Source organism: Ostrea edulis, chromosome 2, assembly GCF_947568905.1.
Source record: "Ostrea edulis chromosome 2, xbOstEdul1.1, whole genome shotgun sequence".
NCBI classification, from domain to species: domain Eukaryota; kingdom Metazoa; phylum Mollusca; class Bivalvia; order Ostreida; family Ostreidae; genus Ostrea; species Ostrea edulis.
The window spans coordinates 107,276,492-107,301,788 of NC_079165.1; the positions used below are offsets into that span (position 1 = coordinate 107,276,492).

Below are 25,297 nucleotides of genomic sequence, written 5' to 3' on the forward strand. Positions count from 1 at the left end.
TAATATACTTTTTACTGCATTTTTTGTATAAATTTATATATTTTAATACTATTATAGCAACCTCAATAATTATTTTTGGTATAATTTTAGCTTTTTTCGAAATGTATGAGTGTAGTATCAATGGTTGGTACGAGTGACTTTATATCCAATGTACATCTTACCTTCAAAAGTATTTTATGATGCACTTAATTTGTATTTGTACAATTGACAATGCTAATAAAAAATTATGTGGTATTTACACCTGCACCTGGTGTCATTTTAATATTTACACGGCGGGTGTGACAGGGGATACTTATTCCTCCTAGGCACCTGTCCCCATTTCTGGTATGTCCAGGAGTCTGTGTTTGTCCAACTTTCTATTTTGTATTCCTTATAGAAGTTATGAGATTGATCAATGTTCGTTATCTGCACTTTTCATGAGAGCAATATGTCGTATGGGACGTTCAACAGCTGAATGCTTCCTTGTGATTCAACCTTACTATACATGTATATCTATTCGATACTGTCAATGCATTAATAAAAATATACCAGAAATGAAATAGTCTCTTAATTTCTGTAATTTGCATACCAAGATACAATACAATAACTATTGATACAAGGTTAATAGACTGAACGATGTTTGTAAAACTTTGGATAAGCCAAACGTGAATGTGGGTATAATCCCGAGGTAAAAATAGGTTGAGGTTGGAAAAGGCCATGAGATGATCTACGCCCAGTACAATAGTATTGGCAGCAACAAGGAGTGACCATTCGGCAATAGGCACAGAGTGAATCGCCGAAGCCAAATCCTCGATTTGTTGAAGCTACAAAATAAGGTAAAATATTAATGTGGCAGATCGTTGTTAGAGTTTTCGCTGAGCGAGTAAATGAGAAGTAAATTTTATATCGCAAAATTTTTACATTTCGTGGACCTAATGGTTTTGTGGATTTCGTGCATACCTCTAGCCCTCAAATTGATATCGTCAAAGAACACTAGATAATATACATGTAGATACAAAGAGTCATTATGCACGAGATTACATCTCATGACAAATCTTTAAATTGTTGGCAATCAAGAAAACTCGGCACCAGAAATTTAATCTCTTTCACAATAAAATATGATTTTGCTATCTCCACACTATCGCCATCAGATATAAGCGAACTATTTTAAAAGTTCAGTTATGTTATACGGCATATGGAATTAGAGGGAACAGTATGGTTAAATTTCATATCACGTGTCTACGTAATTATAGATACTGATCTTCAGTATAGTACAACTGGTTTGTAGCAGTTTACATTTTATTTATGATATTGTGATCTTATTTTCACTGATGTCAACTCGGAAATCTGAATAATAATAATTATTATTATTTATATAGCGCCCTATATGACTATAAATAACCACTCTAAAGCGCTGCACACAATAAAAATGATACAGCATGTTATAAACGTAGTAAAAGGAAATTATAATAGCAGTAAGACAGATAACATCAAAACAATGTTAGAAAAGGAGATGAAACAAAACATCACCGTTTTAAAAACACATTGAAGATATGGTGTGATAACTGATGAATGTTTATGAACAAACCAAATTGAATTTTTCAATTGAAAATTGACTTTGATAGAGAATAAGACTTAGGTATTCTTAATGGTAAGGTGTGGTTTGATTTTCCGTCACATTTCTTTATATCAATGTTCTGTTGTAGATTTTAAAACTACTACATGATAACTTGCATTTATTTGTCAGTTATAAGCTGGACAGTCATACCACTACACGAGCCAGTCATTTCTGAAACATTGCACAGAGGTTCACGGCAAACTAACACCTCAGCTTTGTTACGATCTCGTTTTCTCCATCGTCAACTTTTAGGTATCATTATACCATTATCGCTTGCAGGTAATGAATACATATATTAAATTGATAATGACTTGTTATCTGCGCTGTATGCAGGCAACACGACAGAAACCTTCGTTCTGAATTATGTTTGAATGTTCTAGCTGTCGCTACTGACAAGGTGTACATACAGTTACATCCGGGACATTGTTCTAGCTGTCACTACTGACAAGGTGTACATACAGTTACATCCGGGACATTGTTCTAGCTGTCACTACTGACAAGGTGTACATACAGTTACATCCGGGACATTGTTCTAGCTGTCGCTACTGACAAGGTGTACATACAGTTACATCCGGGACATTGTTCTAGCTGTCACTACTGACAAGGTGTACATACAGTTACATCCGGGACATTGTTCTAGCTGTCACTACTGACAAGGTGTACATACAGTTACATCCGGGACATTGTTCTAGCTGTCACTACTGACAAGGTGTACATACAGTTACGAGTTTTGATCAAGTTATTCGAATTGTAGCAGGGAAATAAACATGGCTTCTGTGAAGTATTCTTTTTAAGCAATCTACAGTGATTAACAAAACTGTATTTAATTTCATTTATAAATATTTAGCTCCAAATGGCAATGGGTATACGATGGAATATCATATACACATAAAATGTAGATAGTAGTGTTGTGATAAGAAAACTGTTGTGAGGCAGAGGTATTACTCTTCAGATAAGAATCTGAATAGTGAGTATTATGCATACCAACTGAATTTGAACTCGAGTTCGTACAGCTTTATACTAAGATGTGGACTGACTGTGAAAATATTTAAAATCAAAACGGGATTCCTTACCTGGTACTTGTGTTTGTCCTCGTCCATACAGATAATTCGAGTGAACGGTCGTCAAACACAGACAGATGAACAATACGCTCAACATAATCAAACTGAGCACTCTCATGTTGATTCCAGGAGAAGGAAGTTCTGTCTTCTGTCAACAACTATAAGCAACGGGGCTGATGACGACAATCATCAGTTTTAAGAGTATGAATTTGATTGACAGCTGAAATTACCTAATTTGTAGTTTAAGAAGGTTCAGAAAATGATAATGAATGATAGCTTACCTGGACAAATTAATCATTAAATAGTCTTATCTTACAAAGGAATCCAATATGAATTTTCAAAGTCATTCAATATATGATTTCTCTGGTCGTCGGCTCAACATCGGGAATCTTACATGTATGTCGAAAGGTTAACTCTACATTAAGTTACAAATGATTGATCACTGTTCATTGTGTTTACTTTTCATATATTTCCTAAACTGTATACGGTGATGGAACTTGGTAGCAGCAACATAATTATATCATGCTGTGGTTATTTCACCATGGTTAATGGTCAATATTGAAAAAAATCATCATAAACAAGTTGTATATGATTTTGAATCATTATTGGCACTGTTCAAAGAAATTTAGGATATCAATGATAATGGATTCGACGAGTTGATGCCACAGATGTCCAGAAACTAAGATGAATATGCCTTATTAGACATACATAACATCTCATCTCTGGTATATCTTCACCTTTAACTTACGTGTTATCATGGCACAATTTGAAGAATGTTTTTGAAATCAATAAAAACATGACATTTTCAACTTGTACTCCTCATGTTCAACAATTCAGAAAAAAGGGTTATGTAAATGTTAAGAATGGAGAAGATAACGAACAGTGATAACTGTTCTTCTGGTCCCGAGGGAATCTGGGTTAGAATAGGTCCTTAGTACCCCTTTCTTGACTTAAAAAGCGATTAAATAGGGCGGATGAGACGGCAAAAACAGAATCTTGTTTCACAGCAGATGCAACACTATAAATATTCCTCCCTCCTCAAAGGCCGTAAGCGCCAAGGATAGTCCTAAATTTTGCAGCCCTTCACCGGCATCGGTGACGTCTCCATATAAGTGAAAGATTCTCGAGCGGGACAAACTATATACAACTAACCAACTAGTAATTGTTCTTTAATATTTGACAACTAATTGTTAAGTATATGCATTAATCAAGAGTTTAAATACTAGTCATTTGCAAGTTAATATAAAAACAGATACTGCTCAGGAATATGTGTTCTAGTGGTTGAATGAGACTCCTGAAAACTGCAAGGTGCGTATCATCACAATAGTCATCATGTCACATTAAAGTATGTGGAAAATTTTCATATATCTCCTGACCTTTTTCGAAATGATTTTTTTTGCGAGAATTCGAAGTTCATCGTATGAATCGATACAAATTCTGGTCCTGTTAGTGATCAATCTCATAACACCTATAAGTAATACAAGATAGAGAGGTGGACAAACACGGACTCGTGGATATATCGGAGGTGGGATCAGGCGCCTAGGAAGAGTAAACATACCCTGTCGACCGGTCACATCCGTCATGAGCCATATATATTGATCAGATAAACAAAGTAATTAAAATATGTTCTATTTTGAGATATCACGGTATTTTCATACATAATCTGTATAGATAATGTGAATAAATATGTCTACACCCTTTTTATGAATATAGGGAAATTATCATGTTATGTAGCACTGGTTTTATGTTGTAGACTTTTGATGCAAAGTCCCATCTTCATTTCTTTAATTTGCGTATCAAGATACAATCAATTTTGAGACTGATAGAATGATTGGCGTTTCTCTGCTTTATGATAAGCTGAAAGTGGTTGTACTTCAAGGAAAAGTCGGTTCACGGCCGATGTGATCAGAGAATCGTTGTTTTCCAGCTGTACAAGATCGGTGGCCCCGACCAGGAGTGATCACACCAAAAATGATAAGAGGGAACATTGTAATATCCAAATCCTTGGTGTATCGAAGCTAGAACGTAGGACAATCTCATATATGAATTGATCAAACTTAATCAAGCCGTCTACCTCGTAAACATTTTTTGGAATATCTATCTTTCTGTCTCTTTCATTTATTAATTAATAGCATTGATTGATTGTATATTTTTAACGTCCCACTCGAGAATTTTCCATTCATATGGACACGTAACAATGTTGCAGGTGAGGACCTGCAAAGTCGAAGCCTATGCTCGGCGCTTATGGCCATTGAGCAGGAAGGGTTTTTTATCGTGCCACACCTGCTGTGACAAGGGGCCTCGATTTTTGCGGTCTCATCCGAAGGACCGTTCCATTTAGCCGTCTCTTACGACAAGCAAGGCGTACTGAGGACCTATTCTAAACCAGGTCCACACGGAAAACACTGAATCTATAAAATCCAATTCCACGGAAGTATACTCAAACTTCGGTTCGATTCTCTGTTCAGTTACCGACTTAAAACTTGATTTTACCATAGGTACCGCGGCTTTTTCGAATTCTACCTCGATAACGGATATCTCGTGTCGAAATAGGAGTTGTTACTATAAGGAACCCTCACTGTTACGACTTTGAGTGTCATGAATAGGTCAAAATATGTGGTATTAAAGGCGAATACAACGAATAGCGATCAATCCCACAACTCCTATAAGCAATACAAAACAGACAGTTGGGCAAACACAGACAGTGGTGGAATCAGGTGCCCAGGAGGAGTAAGCATCCCCTGTTGACCGGTCACATCCGCCGTGAGCCCTGAACCTAAACCTGGTGTCGTTTTAATATTTTCACGGCGGGTGTTACCGGTCCAAAGGAGATGTTTATTCTTCCTATGTCCAGAGGTCTATGTTTGTCTAACTCTTTATTTTGTGTTCCTTATAGGAGTTATGAGATCGATCACTGTTCGTTATCTTCACTTTTCATGAGAGAAAAATGTTCGTATGGGACGTTGAACAGAAGAATGTTTCTTTCTGATTTAACCTCTATATGTATTGGATATTCCTAAAGCAATCTGTCAAATCAATGCATTAATAAAAATATACCAGAAATGGAATAATCTCTTAATTTCTTTAATTTGCATACCAAGATACAATAACCATTGATCCTTAGATTAATAGACTGAGCGATGTTTGTAAAACTTTGGATAAGGTGAAAGTGAATGTGGGTATAATCCTGAGGAAAAAACAGGTTGAGGGTAGAAGAGGCCAGGAAATGGTCTACTCCAAGTACAATGGTATCGACAGCAACAAGGAGTCGTATGTAGACAGTAGGCACAGAGTATATCACCGTAGCTAAATCCTCGGTTTGTCAGAGCTACAAAGTAAGGTAAAACATTAGTATGGCGGATCGTTGTTAGAGCTATCACTGGGCGAGGTGGTGAGAAGTTAGTTTTAAACCGCAAAATCGTTATATTTTGTGGACCTAATCATTTTGTGGATTTCGTGCATACACATGTACCTGTACCCCACAAATTGATACCTCCAATGAACACAAACTAAAAATATGTAAATGTACATGTGCATGTAGATGAAAACAGGTATTATGCACGAGATTACATCACTTGACAACAAATCTTTAAATTGTTCACAATCATGCAAGAAAACGTGGCCCCAGAAATATAATGTATTTCACAATAATATATGAGTTTGCTCTCTCCACACTATTACCATCTGATCTAAAACACCTATCTTAAAAGTTGAGTTATGTTATACGGCTTATGGTACGAAAGGAACAGTATGGTTTAGTTTCAGACAGCATTTGATCCACTCTGCGGTGTCTTTTATTTTGGAGCTCAAAGGAATTTATCGAATCGACATATGAATGAAAGTTATTGTTGATAGACAAAACATGGTCAATACATCTAACCATCGAATTGAAGGCCACATCAAGAGGTTTTTTTCTTCTCACGTCAAAGTTTTTGAATAAATATAACTCATTTGTAGGAGTTTACATCTTATGAACCACTTATGAAAGGTGAAGATAACGGACATTGATCAATCTCATAACTCCTACAAGCAATACAAAATAAGTAGTTGGGCAAGCACGGACCCCTGGACACACCAGAGGTGGGATCAGGTGCCTAGGAGGAGTAAGCATCCCCTGTTGACCGGTCACACCCGCCGTGAGCCCCATATCCTGATCAGGTAAACGGAGTTATCCGTAGTCAAAATCAGTGTGCCAAGAACGGCTCAACAATCGGTATGAAACACGTCAGACAGCATTTGACCCAAATGCGAGGTTGTATTGACAAACTAGATCGTTATAACGACCATAGAATTTGCGAAATGCTGACTTCAATCGAGACTGTTGAAATCCCTGTACCATCAACTTGTTTGTCAGTAGCTTACCTCGATTTAAAAACTGACTATACTCAGAACAAACTCTTGCATATCGAATCAGTTGAGATATATAAACACCATATGCAGGTGATAATGAAATATTGCTACATAAATGTGGGAAGTTGACGATGGAGAAGCTGAAATCATCCCGTTTGTCATACAGTTGAGTTGTGAGTTTGCCGTTAATGTCTACTTTCAATAAAATATCTAAGTATGAAGCAGAAGTGGACGACTCTGTGGTGTCCTTTATTTCGAACTCACAGGGATATATGAAATCGACATATGAATGAAAGCTATTATTGTTAATAGACAAAACGTCATCGATATATCTAAAAGTCGAATTGAAGGTCACAGCGAGATATTTTTTCTTCTCACGTAGAAGTTTTTGAATAAATTCTGCTTCATATGAATATAAAAACAGGTCAGCTAACAAAGGAGCACAATTCGTGCCCATGGGAATTCCAACAGACTGTTGGAAGACCTGATCACCAAAGACTACGAAGATATTGTCAATGAGGAACTCTAGTATATTTTTTATTTCAACTTCAGAGTACTTATGCGTGGAATCAGAGTGGTGTTTAACAAAGTAAGTTTTTGAATGACTGATCACTAGATATGAATATTTCCGTTTTCCGTTTTTGTTGAAGAAGCAACTGTCTATGACGTCAAAAAGTCTAGTCTTTAATTTATCGTGAGGAATGGTCGTGTAAAGTGTTGAAAAGTCATAGGTTTTAATGCTATTGATTTGGGAAAAATATAGCAATAAACCTAGATTTCCGAAATTGACGCAAAGATGTATTTGAGACATCTAAAGCTTTCATTTTCAAAACAAGGCACGGGTTATGTTCTTATTTACATGTCACGTGACTTGACTGCCAGGGTGACGCCAAAGTTGAAGAATACGGTGAAAAAGATTTTATAATGACAATTTTCTCATCTTTCTTTGTGCTCGCTCCTTAATTTGATTTATTATTAAAAATGTCAAAATGTTGAATGATTTTGACGTACAGTTTAGAAATCCTAGTTTTCTCACCTCCGCACATGGTTTCCTAGCTATGACAAGCGTGTTGACAAACACAATTTTTGAAGCCACATTTTATATAAATACAAAGTATATCCTGTGTAAAAATTGATTAATAAAAAAAAACCTGTCAAATTTTTCGATCAAAAATCGAGTATGTGCCCCCTATAAAGCACCTCATCTGAAGTACATAATTTCACCATCGAAAGAGTGATAGACGTTTATATAATTATTTTGTTACTTTTTCTGGAATGTTAAAAAGAGTTTTGTTTACCTTTTGGAGATTACACAATTCAAATTTCGCTGTGATTTAATGCATGATATGTAGAACATGTCTAAAAGACTACCTTCTTTAGCGACAAGATATTTATGAAAACCCTATTCGTTAATACATGTATTTTCTTTATTTTCTGACGTTAACTACTTTGTGAACAAATATTTCTTCAATCTTGCTTCATTACTTGCCATATATTTAATTGTATGCTCATTCACGTTTGAGGATGTACCCACGAGGTCGGGTTATGATTCTTAATATTTATATAAGGCTTTTACTTTTTTAAAATCTTTTGCTCACAATTTTAAATATGGCGTTACTTATCAACTGCGATTTCTTAGTACGTCTATGTATGAAAAGTGAAGATCATGAACAGTGATCAATTTCATAACTCCTATAAGCAATACAAAACAGAGGGTTGGGCGAACACAAACTCCTGCACACACCAGAGGTGGGATCATGTGCGTAGGAGTAAGCGTCCCTTGTCGACCGGTCACATCCGCCGTGAGCCCTTTATCCTGATCAGGTAAACGGAGTTGTTGACTCAATGATAGCTTGTATTCGCAAACAAGATCATTATAACGACCATTAAATTTGCGAAATGCTGACTTCAAACGAGACTGTTGAAACCTCTGCACCATCAACTTTTTTGTCAGTAGCCTGCCTCGATTTAAAAACTGACCATACGAAGAACAAGCTCTTCGGTATCGAATCAGTTGAGAGATGTCAACACCATATTCAGGTGATAATGGAATATTTTGCATTTAGATAACAGTTGACAATTTTCATTCATATGTCTATTCAATCTAATCCAGTGAACTCGACATAAATGACATCAGAGAGTCGTCCACTTCTGCTTCATACTTAGATATCTTATTGAGAGTAGATATTAACAGCAAACTAACAACTCAACTTTATGACAAACGGGATGATTACAGCCTCTCCATCGTCAACTTCCCATATTTATGTAGCAATATTCCATTATCACATATTCCATTATCACCTGCAAATGGTGTTTGTATCTATCAACTGATTCATTACGCAAGAGTTTGTTCTGCTTATGGCCAGTTTTTAAATCGAAGCAGGCTGCTAACAAACAAGTTGATGGTGGAGGGGTTCCAACAGTTTAAAGTCAGCATTTCGCAAATTCTATGCTCGTTATAACGATCTACTTTGCCAATACAACTTATCATTGGGTCAAAAGCTGTTTGACGTGTTTCATATCGATTGTTAGGCCGTTCTTGGCACCCTGATTTTGACTACGGATAACTCCGTTTACCTGATCAGGATATAGGGCTCACGGCGGGTGTGATCGGTCGACACGAGATACTTGCTCCTGCTAGGCACCTGATATCACCTCTTGTGTATCCAGGGGTCCGTGTTTGAGCAACTCCCTATTTTGTATTGCTTTTAGGAGTTATGAGATTGATCACTGTTCGCCATCTTCGCCTTTCATCATTCTAGTGAGCTGGATTATCAATGTGCATTTATTTTCATGTAAGATGGCAACATATATGAATCCAGATTTCATTTGGATAGCAGTGTCGGCCGTTGTAGAGTTTATCGTCGCGTTGAGGAGCGGAACCAGAACGCTTGTGTTGTGCAACGTCGACAATTCGGTGGAGATAGCGTTATGGTGTGGAGTGGAATAACAGCACGTGGATGGACCTCTTTAGAAATCCTCAATGGAAATCTCACCGGCGTACGCTATCGAGACGAAATTATTCAGTGCCATGTGATACCCTTCATACAGAGACAGCAAAATCACATCACTCTGCAGCAAGACAACGCAAGGCCACTTGTTGCACGTGTAGTCAGGGACGTTTTTGTACAACAGAATGTCGATGTCTTCCCTTGGCCAGCTGTTTTCCCCGATTTATCGTCGATCGAGCATGTCTTGGATGAAATAAAACGACGTCAACGCCGTTAACCAAATCCGCCAGTGACATTGACTGATTTAGGCCAAGCTTTAACCAACATCTGGAACAACATCCCTCAAGCATTTCTGAACTTTTTAGTGGCAGCAACGAGGCGCAGTTGTCAAGCATGCGTGAATGGTCACACGCGTTATTAAGTTTGCTATATAATTCAAGTTCGAATACCAGTGTCTTTCGAATGTGCTGAAATTGATGTTATTCGACGTTAACATTAGTGGATTATGAAATATTGTAACGAATATATTTTTAACAGTATTACAAAAACTTAAATTTGTTGATTGTTATTTTTCATTATTTTTTCATATGATAAATAATACACAGTTTCTTTTCTCCACTAGTACATAATGCATATTGACAATAAATTGTGAGACGAATTTCATTTACTTTCATCCTTACATTACAAATCACGCATGTAAATTAAATTTGTTGTTGATTTACACCTCTCCTGAGAGCTATGTTACTCAGGACACTTTCTAATTATTGGTGGAAACTTACTAATTAAAGAAATATTATTTTTGCTTTGAAATAATCCTCTATATTTCAAACAAAATAGTGTCCAATGAGAATCCTCTGTCCTTTGATGATTTTCCTAGGGGACTGTTATCTTCTACGGGCTTACTGGCTACTGCTTAGTGGATGCTAGGTTCAGCCTGGTATGGATGGAACGATGATTGTATGATTCTGGATAAACTGGAGAGACAGTCTGAGAAATGAGACGCTCGGGTACATGTTGTACACGTGACACAGGCTGAGGTTTGAGAGCTCCGGATATCTGTTGTACACGTGATACAGTCTGAGGATTGAGAGCTACGGATATATGTTGTACACGTGACACAGGCAGAGGTTTGAGAGCTCCGGATATCTGTTGTACACGTGATAAAGTCTGAAGATTGAGAGCTCTGGATATCTGTTGTACACGTGATAAAGTCTGGGTATTGAGACGCTCGGATATCTGATGTACATGTGTTACAGTCTGAAGATTGAGACGTTCGGATATCTGTTGTACATGTGTTACAGTCTGAAGATTGAGACGCTCGGATATCTGTTGTACACGTGATACAGGCTGAGGATTGAGAGCCCCGGATATATGTTGTACACGTGATACAGTCTGGGGATTGAGACCCTCGGGTCTCCGTGGTACAGGTGCAATACAATGGAGGTTACACTTTCTAAATCTCATCGCTTGGCAAAAGGCACAGAGAATATTATCTTGTTTATTTCTGTCGTTTGGTGAAGCTAAAATGTAAGACAAAACAATTAATGAATGATGTTCCTTGTAAATCGTTATAGCATTACCTTTGTGAGTAAATCAAACTTAGAATTTATACCTTGAAATTGCTATTTTATGGAGACTAATGGAAGGGTGAGGATAACAACCAATGGACAATCTTATAACTACTATAAGGTATACAAAATAGAGAGTTGGCAAGCAGCGAGTCCTGGATATACAAGAGGTGGGAGAAGTAAGCATCCCCTGTCCTTTTTTATATAGGATTTAGTGTGAACCCCTTGGCCACGAATTGAAAGCTTCAACCAAACATACAAGTCTAAATGATATTTAAACATGCGATGTGCAGATATTACATCTCAAGGAATCTGAAAATCTTGACCATGAAAAAAACATTGGTCTGCACGAATGGAAAGGATTCCACGAGAATACAAGATGTAGCCGGTGGTTTTTCACCAAATGTTAGTCGTTTTTAAAACCAGAGATACTGTATATGGTGTATGATGCTAACTGGAAAAATATGGATTGATTCTATATCACGTGCCTACGCAAATATAGGCGAATTCTTTAGTAAACTGATACTTATCCTTCGAAACATGAAATAAGTATTTTTTTGGACAGTTCTATTCTAATTTCCATTGAAGTATGACAAAACTACTATAAATTAAATTAGGTTGATTTTGTCCAGGGTGCACAGCGGGTGTCCCTGTAATAGGATACCTACTTTGTGTAATCAACCCCTCTCATCCCTTTAAAGTGACATTACGCAAACTTTGTACAGTTGTTGTGAACACATTGTGAATAAAGGAATAGATGCCGTCAACACAAGCAACATTCTTCGTCATAAAAGGGTTCAGTCGTGTATTCCAACTTATTTCAAGTTCAAGTCTACACCCTGTATTTCCTACAGCTATACTTCTACTATTGCATCCAAACGTTTTAATTATAAACAAACTTTGCAGTGTCTAGATATAGACCATATTATACGTAATCCACCAACATGTTCTTGTTCTTCATCTTCTTTCAACTATAATTCAGCTGGACATGTCATTACTGGTGATGTTGATATAGTTGAAAATGAGGACCTCAAATCACTTATTCTTAAAGGTCCTAAATACAGAGAACCTCGGTCTTTTAATTGGCGATAGAACTTCATCTCTATTATGAATTCTGTCGACGATTGTGAAAGACAATGGGCTAAATATGAAAAAGAAGAACTTGATACATTATCAGAATGGGTTAAAAGCATAAGAGGGATATTACAATCCCGCATTAGACACATGAAAACAAAACTACGTACCACCTATCCTTCTGTGTTTAGTAAACCAGAAATGATAAAAGAATTAAATAGCTTACATGAGGAATATGTTTTGGTAACAACATTGTCTTTGTTTGTAAGGCTCATTATTACAACTGTATTTTAAACGAACTTGGCATTAATTCCACTTTTGGTAATCATACTTATACTCCAACTGCCCTTTCAAAAGATGAAATTCTTCAAAACCATGATTCAGTTTTAGACACATTTAATATCCCAGTCAATGGGTCGAATGAATGAGTTACCGTACCTATATTGGATTCCTAAACTACATAAAAACCCTTACAAACAAAGATACATTGCTGGATCCAGTAGGTGCTCTACCAAGCTCCTATCTTTGGTCCTCACGAAAATATTAACAGCTGTGAAGGAGAAACTTCAAACTTACTGTGCGACTACATATGACAGAAGTGGTGTTAATCAAATGTGGATTCTAAAAAATTCTAAAGAACCTTTAGTAAACTTGAAATCGCAGAATTTTCCCCAAATCAATAACATTAAAACCTATGACTTTTCAACACTATACACGACCATTCCTCACGATAAATTTAAGACTAGACTTTTTGACGTCATAGACAGTTGCTTCTTCAACAAAAACGGAAAACGGAAATATTCATATCTAGTGATCAGTCATTCAAAAACTTACTTTGTTAAACACCACTCTGATTCCATGTACAAGTACTCTGAAGTTGAAATAAAAAATATGCTAGAGTTCCTCATTGACAATATCTTCGTAGTCTTTGGTGATCAGGTCTTCCAACAGTCTGTTGGAATTCCCATGGACATGAATTGTGCTCCTTTGTTAGCTGACCTGTTTCTATATTCATATGAAGCAAAATTCATTCAAAAACTTCTACGCGAGAATAAAAAATCTCTCGCTGTGGCCTTCAATTTGACATTTCAATATATCGATGAGGTTTTGTCTATTAACAATAATACCTTTCATTCATATGTCGATTTCATATATCCCTGTGAGCTCGAAATAAAGGACACCACAGAGTCGTCCACTGCTGCTTCATACTTAGATATTTTATTGAAAGTAGACATTAATGGCAAACTCACAACTCAACTGTATGACAAACGGGATGATTTCAGCTTCTCCATCGTCAACTTCCCAAATCTATGTAGCAATATTTCATTATCACTTGCATATGGTGTTTATATATCTCAACTGATTCGATATGCTAGAGTTTGTTCTGTGTATAGTCAGTTTTTAAATCGGGGTAAGCTACCGACAAACAAGTTGATGGTACAGGGATTTCAACAGTCTCGATTGAAGTCAGCATTTCGCAAATTCTATGGTCGTTATAACGATCTACTTCGTCAATACAACCTCGCATTGGGTCAAATGCTGTCTGACGTGTTTCATACCGATTGTTGAGCCGTTCTTGGCACACTGATTTTGACTACGGATAACTCCGTTTACCTGATCAGGATGCATGGCTCACGGCGGGTGTGACTGGTCAACAGGGGATGCTTACTCCTCCTGATACCACCTCTGGTGTGTCTAGAGGTCCATGTTTGTCCGACTATCTATTTTGTATTGCTTATAGGAGTTATGAGATTGATCACTCTTCGTTATCTTCACCTTGCATTGAAGATGTGCATGTGTCTTTTTGCAAGGGATCAGACGTTTTTCGAAAGATTTACATATAGTTGAACTTTCTAATCTTTTAAGCATGTCTTGAATAGACGGTGCCTATTTTTCCTCTTACAGCATTTATTTGATATCCTTCACACTTTGTTAAGCTTTTATGGCAGCACTGAAGATGTGCATATGTATTTTTGGAAGTGTACGGGCATTCTTCGAAAAATGTACGTGTAGTTGGACTTGGCATTTTTAAGCATGGTACCCACTTTGTGTAACGAACTCTTTTCTCAGCTTTACTTGACATTGTCAGACCTTAAAATCTAGAGTTGTCATACAAAAAAATGAAGATATACATGTGGCATTTCAAACGTGTTCTGGTGTTTTTTGGTTGTTGAAAATGTTTTTTTTAATATGCTATTTTTCCAGTATGTTTTGTAAAAAGCTTACCTACATAATCTGCTTTTATTATAAATGCATATGAAATTCCGAGGCATCTCTAGGGTAAACTTTTTAAAAACATTACATAATTGATTCTCTACCACAAATACTTCTGCTTATTTTTATTTCCTTTGTATCCGCGCACTGATGTTTCTATGATATCTAACATATTCTGAGAGGCAGAATTTATTTGAAAGCTACAATACGATATGAAGAAATCTCTTCATGCAGTCTTTAACTCAATATGTATGTACACCAACGATGTAATTCATTTTCATTCATATGTCGATTCGATATCTCCCAGTGAACCTGAAATAAAAACATCCGGGTCCTCCACACCTGTTTCATATTTGGATGTTTTACTGAACATGCACGTTAATGGCAAACTGAAAACTCCACAGTACGACAACCGAGACATTTTCAGCTCATCAACTATATGAAAGGCGAAGATAACGAACAGTGGTCAATTTCATAACTCCTACAAGCAATACCAAATATATAGTTGGGCAAACACGGATCCCTGGACACACCCTTTAGCTTGATCAGGTAAACGGAGTTATCCGTAGTCAAACACAGTGTGCCAAGAACGGTCTAATAATTGATATGAAAAACGTCATACAGCATTTGACCCAAAGACAGGTTGTATTGGGTGCATTTTATCTCATTATTCATCAAATGTTATAATATAGGAGTCCCGTGGGGATCCGGGTTAGAATAGGTTCTCAGTACCCCTTGCTTGTCAAAAGAGGCGACTAAATGGGTGGTCCTTCGGATGAGACCGGAAAAACCGAGGTCCCGTGTCACAGGAGGTGTGGCACGATAAAGATCCCTCCCTGCTCAAAGGCCATAAGCACCGAGCACAGGCCTAAATTTCGTAGCCCTTCATCAGCAATAGTGACGTCTCCATATGAGTGAAATATTCTTCAAAGGGACGTTAAATAATATTCAATCAATCAATATAATATAGGAAATTCTTTCCAAGGTGAAGATAACGAACAGTGATCAATCTCATAACTCCTACAAGCAATACAAAATAGATAGTTGGGCAAACACGGACCCCTGGACACACCAGAGGTGGGATCAGGTGCCTAGGAGGAGTAAGCATCCCCTGTTGACCGGTCACACCCGCCGTGAGCCACATATCCTGATCATGTAAACGGAGTTATCCGCAGTCAAAATCAGTGTGCCAAGAATCATAATACTAAGATCACCTCATCAATATTTTGGTCTTGATCATCTTAACCTTTCAGCATATTCAAATGTACTTCCGAGTGTGTAGCCCACAACAAGATAAATTCTACTATGAATTATTTTGTTTGTTTTAATATCAGACTTTTTAATGATTAATTGATCCATGTAAGCTATCATTCATTATCATTTTCTGAACCTTCTTAAACTACAAATTAGGTTATTTCAGCTGTCAATCAAATCCATACTCTTATAACCAATGATTGTCGTCATCAGCCCCATTGCTTACAGTTGTTGACAGAAGACAGAACTTCCTTCTCCTGGAATCAACATGAGCGTGCTCAGTTTGATTATGCTGACCATATTGTTTATCAGTCTGTTTTTGACGACCGTTCACTCGAATTATCTGTATGGACGAGGACAAACACAAATACCAGGTAAGGACTGCCGTTCTGATTTTTAATCATTTTCACACAATCAATCCGCATCCATTGTTTATTTTCTGAATCTACTTACATGTGCAGTTAGTATGATGATGAACGAACTGGAGTTTGAATTAAGTTGATATCCATTCTGATTCGTATTTGGAGAGTTTATAAACGTTTGGTGATTTTCGACATCAATAGAATGATGCAACTCTGTCCTGCAAAAATAGATGTGTTTAACGAAACAGTTGTAGACTGGGTTCTTGGACAACAGCAGCTTTATTTCACCGTCATAAATCGGCCGACAGATCCGTTCATGGTCAAATAACACTGATGTTGTTCGTGAACCCGTTAAATAATAGTATTGTATTATCCTCGTAACACATTCTCATGTATTGTGAATAGCAGCGAAACATTTCAAATCGATTTTCAATCATTGAATCTATAAAACGAGTTTGACATGCATTTCTAATTCATGATTAATACGTTCAAATACTCTTCTAGTTACAAATCGCGATTATTCATGTAATGAATAGTGATCAATCTTATATATCCCATAAATACCAAAGTAAGATTAGGGAAAACATTTCACCTTGTACACACTAAAGGTGGACCAGGTGCCTAGGAGGAGTAAGCATACCCTATAGACCGGTCATACACGCCGTGAGTCCTATAGTAGTCGCAATCGCTGTACAAAGAATGGTCTAACAATAACCCAATAACAGGTTTTATTGGCAAAGTAGATCGAAATAGAATTTGCGAAATGCTGACTTAACACAAGACTGTTGAAACCCCTGTAACATCAACTTGTTTGTCAGTAGCCTGCCTTGATTTAAAATCTGATCATATGCAGAACAAGCTCTTGTCTATCGAATCAGTTGAGAGAAATAAACACCATACCCATTTGATAAAGGAATACTGCTACATACTTATGGGACGTTGACGAAGGAGAAGCTGAAATCATTCCCTTTATGATAAAGTTGGGTTGTTTATTTCGCCGTTAGCAGGTATGTTAAATGAAATATCTAAGTACGAGGCAGATGCGGAAAACTCTGGTGTCTTTTATTTTGAGTTCACCTTGATATATCTAGTCGATATATGAATGAAAATAATCATTGTTGATAGATAAAACATCATCGATATATCTAAATGTCGAGTTGAGGGACACATTAAAGTGAAATAAATTGACTTTTTTAAATTGTAGAACGTTCCATGATTTTGAATTTCACGTAGATATTTGTATCTTGTTCGATAAATTGCTGCAGAATGTATCTATAATTAAGAAACGTAATTTAGACAATAGAATACTTTCTATGTTTTCTGTCGGGTAATGAAGGATTGTATTGCATAAAAAATAATAAGCGAATTAGCGTTTCAAGCTATTTTCTTCTGCAATGATGTATGCTACCTTCATCGCCCGATAAAACAACAAAGAAACCATTTTATTGTTTATATTCATATTGATATGTATTTTAAATAACCATGTAAACTAGATTTAAGTACTAATATATCATATCCTTGACCCATTCGTCACTTTAAATTGATTATCCAATGTAACTTTTGACCTTCACGACGCTCCATATTCGGTAATGATTAAGCGGACATGTGGTTCGAAGAAAACTGGACCGAACTATTTTGCAACAAACATATATTTATTATTACTGATGAAAGCAATGTCAATATCGAAAGAAATATTTCTTGTATGAGTTATGAGATTGATCACTGTTCCTTATCTTCACCTTGCATTAAAGAAAAGGTTCATTGAATATAAATTAAACCATTCTGTTCCCGCCAGTACCAGTCACGGTATAGAATAATTCAACTTTTAAGATTGGCGACTAGCAAAATATTATATTAATGTGGAATAAATACATTTCTGGGATAAAGTTTTGTTGATTGTCAACATTTTAAATATCCGTTGTCAATTGATGAGTTTCCCAGTTTACTTTCGGAAGGTCGGTGGTCTCTTCCCAGGTACATTGTATCTGGGTTCTCTCTTCCACCAACAAAAACTGGGCGCCGCTATATAACTGAAAAATTGTTGAACGTGGCGAAAAACATCAAAAATCAAATCAATTGATGAAATCTCGTGCTTGATGACTCTTTAGATTTGTATGTACATGTATATCATTTAGTTTGTGTTCGTTGAAGGTGTCATTTTGCGGCCTTGAGGTATGCACGAAATCCACAAAATCATTAGGCCCACGAAATATAATGATTTCACGGTATAAAACGTACCTTTGATTAATTCACGCACCGAAAACTCTAACACTGACCCGCCACAGTAATTAGCCATTTTATCTTTGTAGCTTCAACAAACCAAGGAATTGGCGAAGGCGATATACACTGTACCTTTTGCAATTGGCTCGTTCCATGTTGCTGCCCTTCCTACTGTACCCGTCGGGGACCGTCTCCTGGTCTCATCCACCCTCAACCTATTTTTCCCTCAGGATTATACTCACATTAACTTTCGCCTTATCCAAAGTTTTACAAACATCGTTCAGTATATTAATCTAAGGATCAATAGTTATTGTATCTTGATATGGAAATTAAAGAAATTGAACACTGTAATTTAATTTCTGTTATATTCTTTTATAGTTTGATAATGCATTGAATTAACAAACGATGAAATTCAGTGTGACAAAAATAATTAGTCCGGATCTGCTTTTAGTTTTTACAAAAGGCTCATGCATAATCATATTTTATTGTCTCTAAGACTGTGTAAACGTTATCGGTTGTTTTTAAATGTCTTTAGTTTGGGAACATAGACGTAAACGTTTGTTAGACCCCCTGGGTGGAGGCCTCTGCTGGTGGACTTTTAGTCCCCGAGGGTCTCTACAGCCCAGTAGCTAAGTACTTCGTTATTAGCTTGAAAATGCGGATGTATAATTAATCGCTGTGATAAAAGTTAGAAATTCATTTCAAAATTAAGGATTATCTCCCTCATGCATAGCTCTTATCCTTTCACGAATTTGACTCCACTTTTTGTGGTAACCTGTTTTCCCTTAAAATAGCTCTTAGAGCCTACAAGTTTAGAGGTATTTCGGATTTCAAAAATTTTAGTTGAGCATCACTGAAGAGACATTATTTGTCGAAATGCGCATCTGGTGCATCAAAATTGGTACCGTATAAGTTTTAGATTAGGACCCCTGGATGGAGGCCTCTGTTGGGGGACTGTTAGTCCCCGAGGGTCTCTACAGCCCAGTAGCTAAGTACTTCGTTACTAGCTTGGAAATACGGATGTATAATTAATCGATGTGATAAAATTTAGAAATTCATTTCAAAATTAAGGATTATCTCCTTCATGCATAGCTCTTATCCTTTGACGAATTTGACTCCACTTTTTGTGGCACTCTGTTTTCCCCTAAAATAGCTCTTAGGTCCTACAAGTTTACCGGTATTTCGGATTCCAAACATTTCGGTTGAGCATCACTGAAGAGACATTATTTGTCGAAATGCGCATCTGGTGCATCAAAATTGGTACCGTATAAGTTTTATATTAGACCTCTTACAAAGATGTACCGGCATGATGGATGTACACTGAATAGTTTCTAAATCGAGGTATGCTATTGACAAAGAAGGTGATGTTACAGGAGTTTCACAAGTCTCGTTTAAAATCAATATTTCGCACATTTTATGGTCGTTACAACATATCTTTGGGCCTAAAGCTTTCTGACTTGCTTCATACCGATTGTTAGGTTGTTCTCTAAACACTCATTTCGGATTACTCCATTTATCTTATAAAGGCATAGGGCTTACGGCGGGTGTGACCGGTCGACAGGGGATGCTTACTCCTACTATGCACCTGATCGCAACTTTGGTATAACCAAGGGTCTGTCTTCGCCCAATTGATACTTATGCATTCCTAATAGGAGTTATGAAATTGATCACTGTTCGTTATCTTCACCTTTAATGTATGTGTTTACGCATTTTTAGCTCTATATGATATCAACAACAGGTATACGATTCTGCACATACAAACACAACAATTCTTGTATGAAATGGTTTTTGCAGCACATGTGCTTCCGTCGAACAACGCAGAATTAAATAATATTGTCCTTGGCGAGGATAGTTCCACTTGACTGCGTCTGTATACAGAAATTGAAACAATTTGCGTTTTCTTTTAATGCCTTTATATAACTCGAAATCAATAACATCACAGAGTCGTCCACTTCTGCTTTATACTTAGATATCTTAGTGAGAGTAGATATTAACGGCAAACTAACAACTCAACTTTATGACAAACGGGATGATTTCAGCTTCTCCATCGTCAACTTCCCATATTTATGTAGCAATATTCCATTATCGCCTGCATATGGTGTTTATATCTATCAACTGATTCGACACGCAAGAGCTTGTTCTACTTATGTTCAGTTTTTAAATCGAAGCAGGCTACTGACGAACAAGTTGATGGTACAAGACTTTGAACAGGTTAAAGTCAGCATTTCGCAAATTCTATGGTCATTATAACGATCTAGTTTGCCAGTGCAACCTATCATTGGGTCAAAAGCTGTCTGACGTGTTTCATAACGATTGTTAGGCCGTTCTTGGGCACTGATTTTGACTACGGATAACTCCGTTTACCTGATCAAGATATTGGGCTCAAGGCGGGTGTGACCGGTCGACAGGAGATGCTTACTCCTCCTAGACCTCATTACTGGTATATCCAGGGGTCCGTGTTTGCCAAACTCTCTATTCTGTAATGCTTATAGGAGTTATGAGATCGATCACTGTTCGTTATATCCACCTTTCATCGTTCTAATGAGCTGGATTATTAATGTGCATCTATTTTCATGTAAGATGACAACACATAATGCATATTGACAATAAAATGTGAGGCGAATTTCATTTATTTTCATTCTTACATTACAAATCAACCATGTAAATTAAATTCGTCGTTGATGTACACCTCTTCTGAGAGGTATTATGCTCAGGACACTTTCTAATTATTGGTGGAAACTACTAATTAAAGAAATGTTATTTTCTCCTTAGAAATACTCAGGTAGATTTCAATTGAAATAGGGTTCTATGAGAATCCTCGGTCCTTTGATGATTTTCCTAGGGGAGTGCTATCTTCTAGGGGCTTACTGGCTACTGCTTAGTGGATGCTAGGTTCAGCCTGGTATGGATAGAACGATGATTGTACGATTTTGGATAAACTGGAGAGACAGTCGGAGAAATTAGACGCTCGGGTACATGTTGTATACGTGATACAGGCTGAGGATTGAGAGCCCCGGATATCTGTTGTACACGTGATACAGTCTGGGAATTGAGACGCTCGGATATCTGTTGTACACGTGATACAGTCTGGGGATTGAGACGCTCGGATATCTGTTGTACACGTGATACAGTCTGGGGATTGAGACGCTCGGATATCTGTTGTACACGTGATACAGTCTGGGAATTGAGACGCTCGGATATCTGTTGTACACGTGATACAGTCTGGGAATTGAGACGCTCGGATATCTGTTGTACACGTGATTCAGTCTGGGGATTGAGACGCTCGGATATCTGTTGTACACGTGATACAGTCTGGGGATTGAGACGCTCGGATATCTGTTGTACACGTGATGCAGTCTGGGGATTGAGACGCTCGGATATCTGTTGTACACGTGATACAGTCTGGGGATTGAGAGGTACAATTGCAGTACAATGGAGGTTACAGTTTCTAAATCTCATCCGTCGGCAGAAGGCACAGAGAATATTATCTTGATTATTGCTGTCGTTTGGTGAAGCTAAAATGTAAGACAAAACAATTAATGAATGATGTTCCTTGTAAATCGTTATAGCGAATAAATCAAACTTAGAGTTTATAGCTTGGAATTGCTATTTTATGGAGAATAATGGAAGGGTGAAGATAACAAACAATGGACAATCTTATAACCACTATAAGGTATACAAAATAGAGAGTTGGCAAACACCGAGCCCTGGATATACAAGAGGTGGGAGGAGTAAACATCCCCTGTCCTTTTTTATATAGGATTTAGTGTGAACTCCTTGGCCACGATTTTAAAGCTTCAACCAAACAAACAAGTCTAAATGATATTCAAACATGCGATATGCAGATCTTACATCTCAAGGAATCTGAAAATCTTGACTATGAAAACAACATTGGTCCGCACGAATGGAAAGGATTCCATGAGAATACAAGATGTAGCCGGTGGTTTTTCACCAAATGTTAGTCGTTTTAAAAAGCAGAGATACTGTATATGGTGTATGATACTAACTGGAAAATTATGGATTGATTCTATATCACGTGCCTATGCAAATATAGGCGAATTCTTTAGTAAACTGATACTTATCCTTCGAAACATGAAATAAGTATTTTTTGGACAGTTCTATTCTAATTTCCATTGAAGTATGACAAAACTACTATAAATTAAATTTGGTTGGTTTTTGTCCAGGTTGCACAGCGGGTGTCCCTGTAATAGGATACCTACTTTGTGTAATCAACTCCTCTCCTTCCTTGAAATTGACATCACTCAAACTTTGTACAGTTGTTGTGAACACATTGAAGATGCGCATGTGTCTTTTTGCAAGGGATCAGACATTGTTCGAAAGATTTACATATAGTTGAACTTTCTAATCTTTTAAGCATGTCTTGAATAGACTGTGCCTACTTTTCCTCTTATAGCATTTATTTGATATCCTTCACACTTTGTTAAGCTTTTATGGCAGCACTGAAGATGTGCATATGTATTTTTGGAAGTGTTCGGGCATTCTTCGAAAATTTTACGTGTAGTTGGACTTGGCACTTTGTGTAACCAACTCCTTTCTCAGCTTTACTTGACATTTTCAGACCTTGAAATCTAGAGTTACCGTAAAAGAAATTTGAAGATATACATGTGGCATTTCAAACATGTTCTGGTGTTTTTGGTTGTTGAAAATATTTACTTTTAATATGCTATTTTTCCAGTATGTTTTGTAAAAAGATTACCCAGATAATCTGCTTTTATTATAAATGCATACGAAATTCCGAGGCATCTCTAGGGTAACTTTCTTAAAAACATTACATAATTGATTCTCTACCACAAATACTTCTGCTTATTTTTATTTTATCTAGATCCGCGTACTGATGTCTCTATGATAGATAACATATTCACAAAGCAACCCAGCCATTTCTGTTCTTGGATCGATTTTTAAAATTAATTCTAATTCATTAAGAAATTCCACTCATATAAAGGTGTCACATTGTTAAATTGTGCTCAAGTCTGTAAGGATTCTTTATCATGCCAACGCCTACCGTGAAACGGGACTCCACCACACAACATGAGCACGTGCACACACACAAAACGAACAGTTGAATAATTGTTTTAAACTTTTCATACATTGTTTATAATACAATGCATGCAAATATAAATCATTCTTGATAAACGACATTTGGAAAATCAATCTGTAATCTTTAGAGACGGTTGTAAGAACAGTCTCGAGTTTCTATGTGTACTACTGATGCGGGCCTCTCATATATCCCTACATCATTCAGAGCCCTGTAGTCAAACTGTTCTCAAACAAGTATTCGGGATTTTATAACAAATGTCATTACTGACAAGCTTTTGTTCATGTAAACAAAAACATTTTAGTATACATGAATAAACACGACGTATGTACATTATAGTGGTTAAACACTCTGTATTTCTTGATAAAGGATTGAAAAAACCAAAAAGGTATATGATGAATCTGAAATCCCATCGACTAAGGACAGTGTACATGTACGTGGAACAAAATGTTTATGTAAATCATTCCTTGTGAAATTACCATTAGAAAATGTTTGTGTAGAGGTATTGACAATTTTTTTATTTGAAGTCATGTGTATGTACAAGCATTGTAACGCTTAACATTAGGTTCCAAGAGCTGACTTTCGGCTTAAAAGCAGTGAACCACAATCATTCAAATATGTACATCTTGATACAATTTCTCAATATATCAAAAATAAATCATCAGCTTTAGCTTTAAATTGAAGTGCGAAACATTTTTGAAAAGTTCAATACGGGAATCCTTACCTTGTAGTTGCCCTTGTCCGTAGGGATAACGCGAATGGACGGTCAAAAATTGACAGGTCAACATGATGGAAATGAAAACTCTCATGTCGAATCCAGGATGTAAAAGTTCTGTCTACAGCTATAAACAACAGCTGACGTCGACAATAATTAGTCATTAGTTGACAGGTGGAATTTCCTGATTTATAATTTCAGAAATAATCGTAACTCTTAGTTACCTGGACAGTTAAATCAAGTATAAGTGCGGAGTTACAAACCAATTCAATATCAATTGTCAAGTCATTCATAAAAACGACAGCTTTGTCCGATTGGAGGTGGCGCTTGACACCCTAAAGTATGTACTGAAAGAGTAATATAATAATGAACAAAATTTATATTAATTGATCAGGTGAGCATGAAGAAGGAAAAATATGTGATCAATCTCATAAAATAGAATACGAAATTAAGAGTAGGACAAACATGGATCCCTGAATACAACAGAGGCAATTTTCACAAAAAAATCTTACAACGAAGATAAAACTTTATTTCTGCTTTATACGCAGCTGAGTGCAACTATGCCGTTTGCTTTATACGCAGCTGGGTGCAACTATGCCGTAAGTAAGAATGTTAGCTCATTCAGAAATATTTGAGTAAAGAATTATAAAAGAATACAACATTTTAAAATTTTCGTCCTAATTGTAAGATTTTTTGTAAAAAATGCCACAGAGATGGGATCAGTTGACTAGGAGGAGTCATAAACATCCTCTCTTGACAGGTCACACCCGTCGTGAGCCCTATATCTTTATCAGATAAACGAAATGTTCCGTAGTTTAACCAAAAAGAAGTGTATTGGTATATTAGAAAATACAATAACCTGTGTGAAAGATGGA

The 25,297-nt window shown here is 36.8% G+C and overlaps 1 long non-coding RNA gene across 2 annotated transcripts; it reads right to left on the minus strand.

Annotated features, from left to right (window-relative positions):
* Positions 1–530: 530 nt before the first annotated feature.
* LOC130052046 (uncharacterized) lies at positions 531–24,545 on the minus strand. Of its 2 annotated transcripts, XR_008800396.1 has the most exons (3): positions 24,432–24,545; positions 2,671–2,831; positions 531–803 (listed from the first exon to the last, which is right to left on the minus strand). It is a non-coding gene; the product is annotated as an uncharacterized LOC130052046 (long non-coding RNA). The 2 variants fall into 2 exon arrangements; XR_008800395.1 differs by lacking the exon at positions 24,432–24,545 and having other exon boundaries at positions 2,671–3,047.
* Positions 24,546–25,297: the final 752 nt, after the last annotated feature.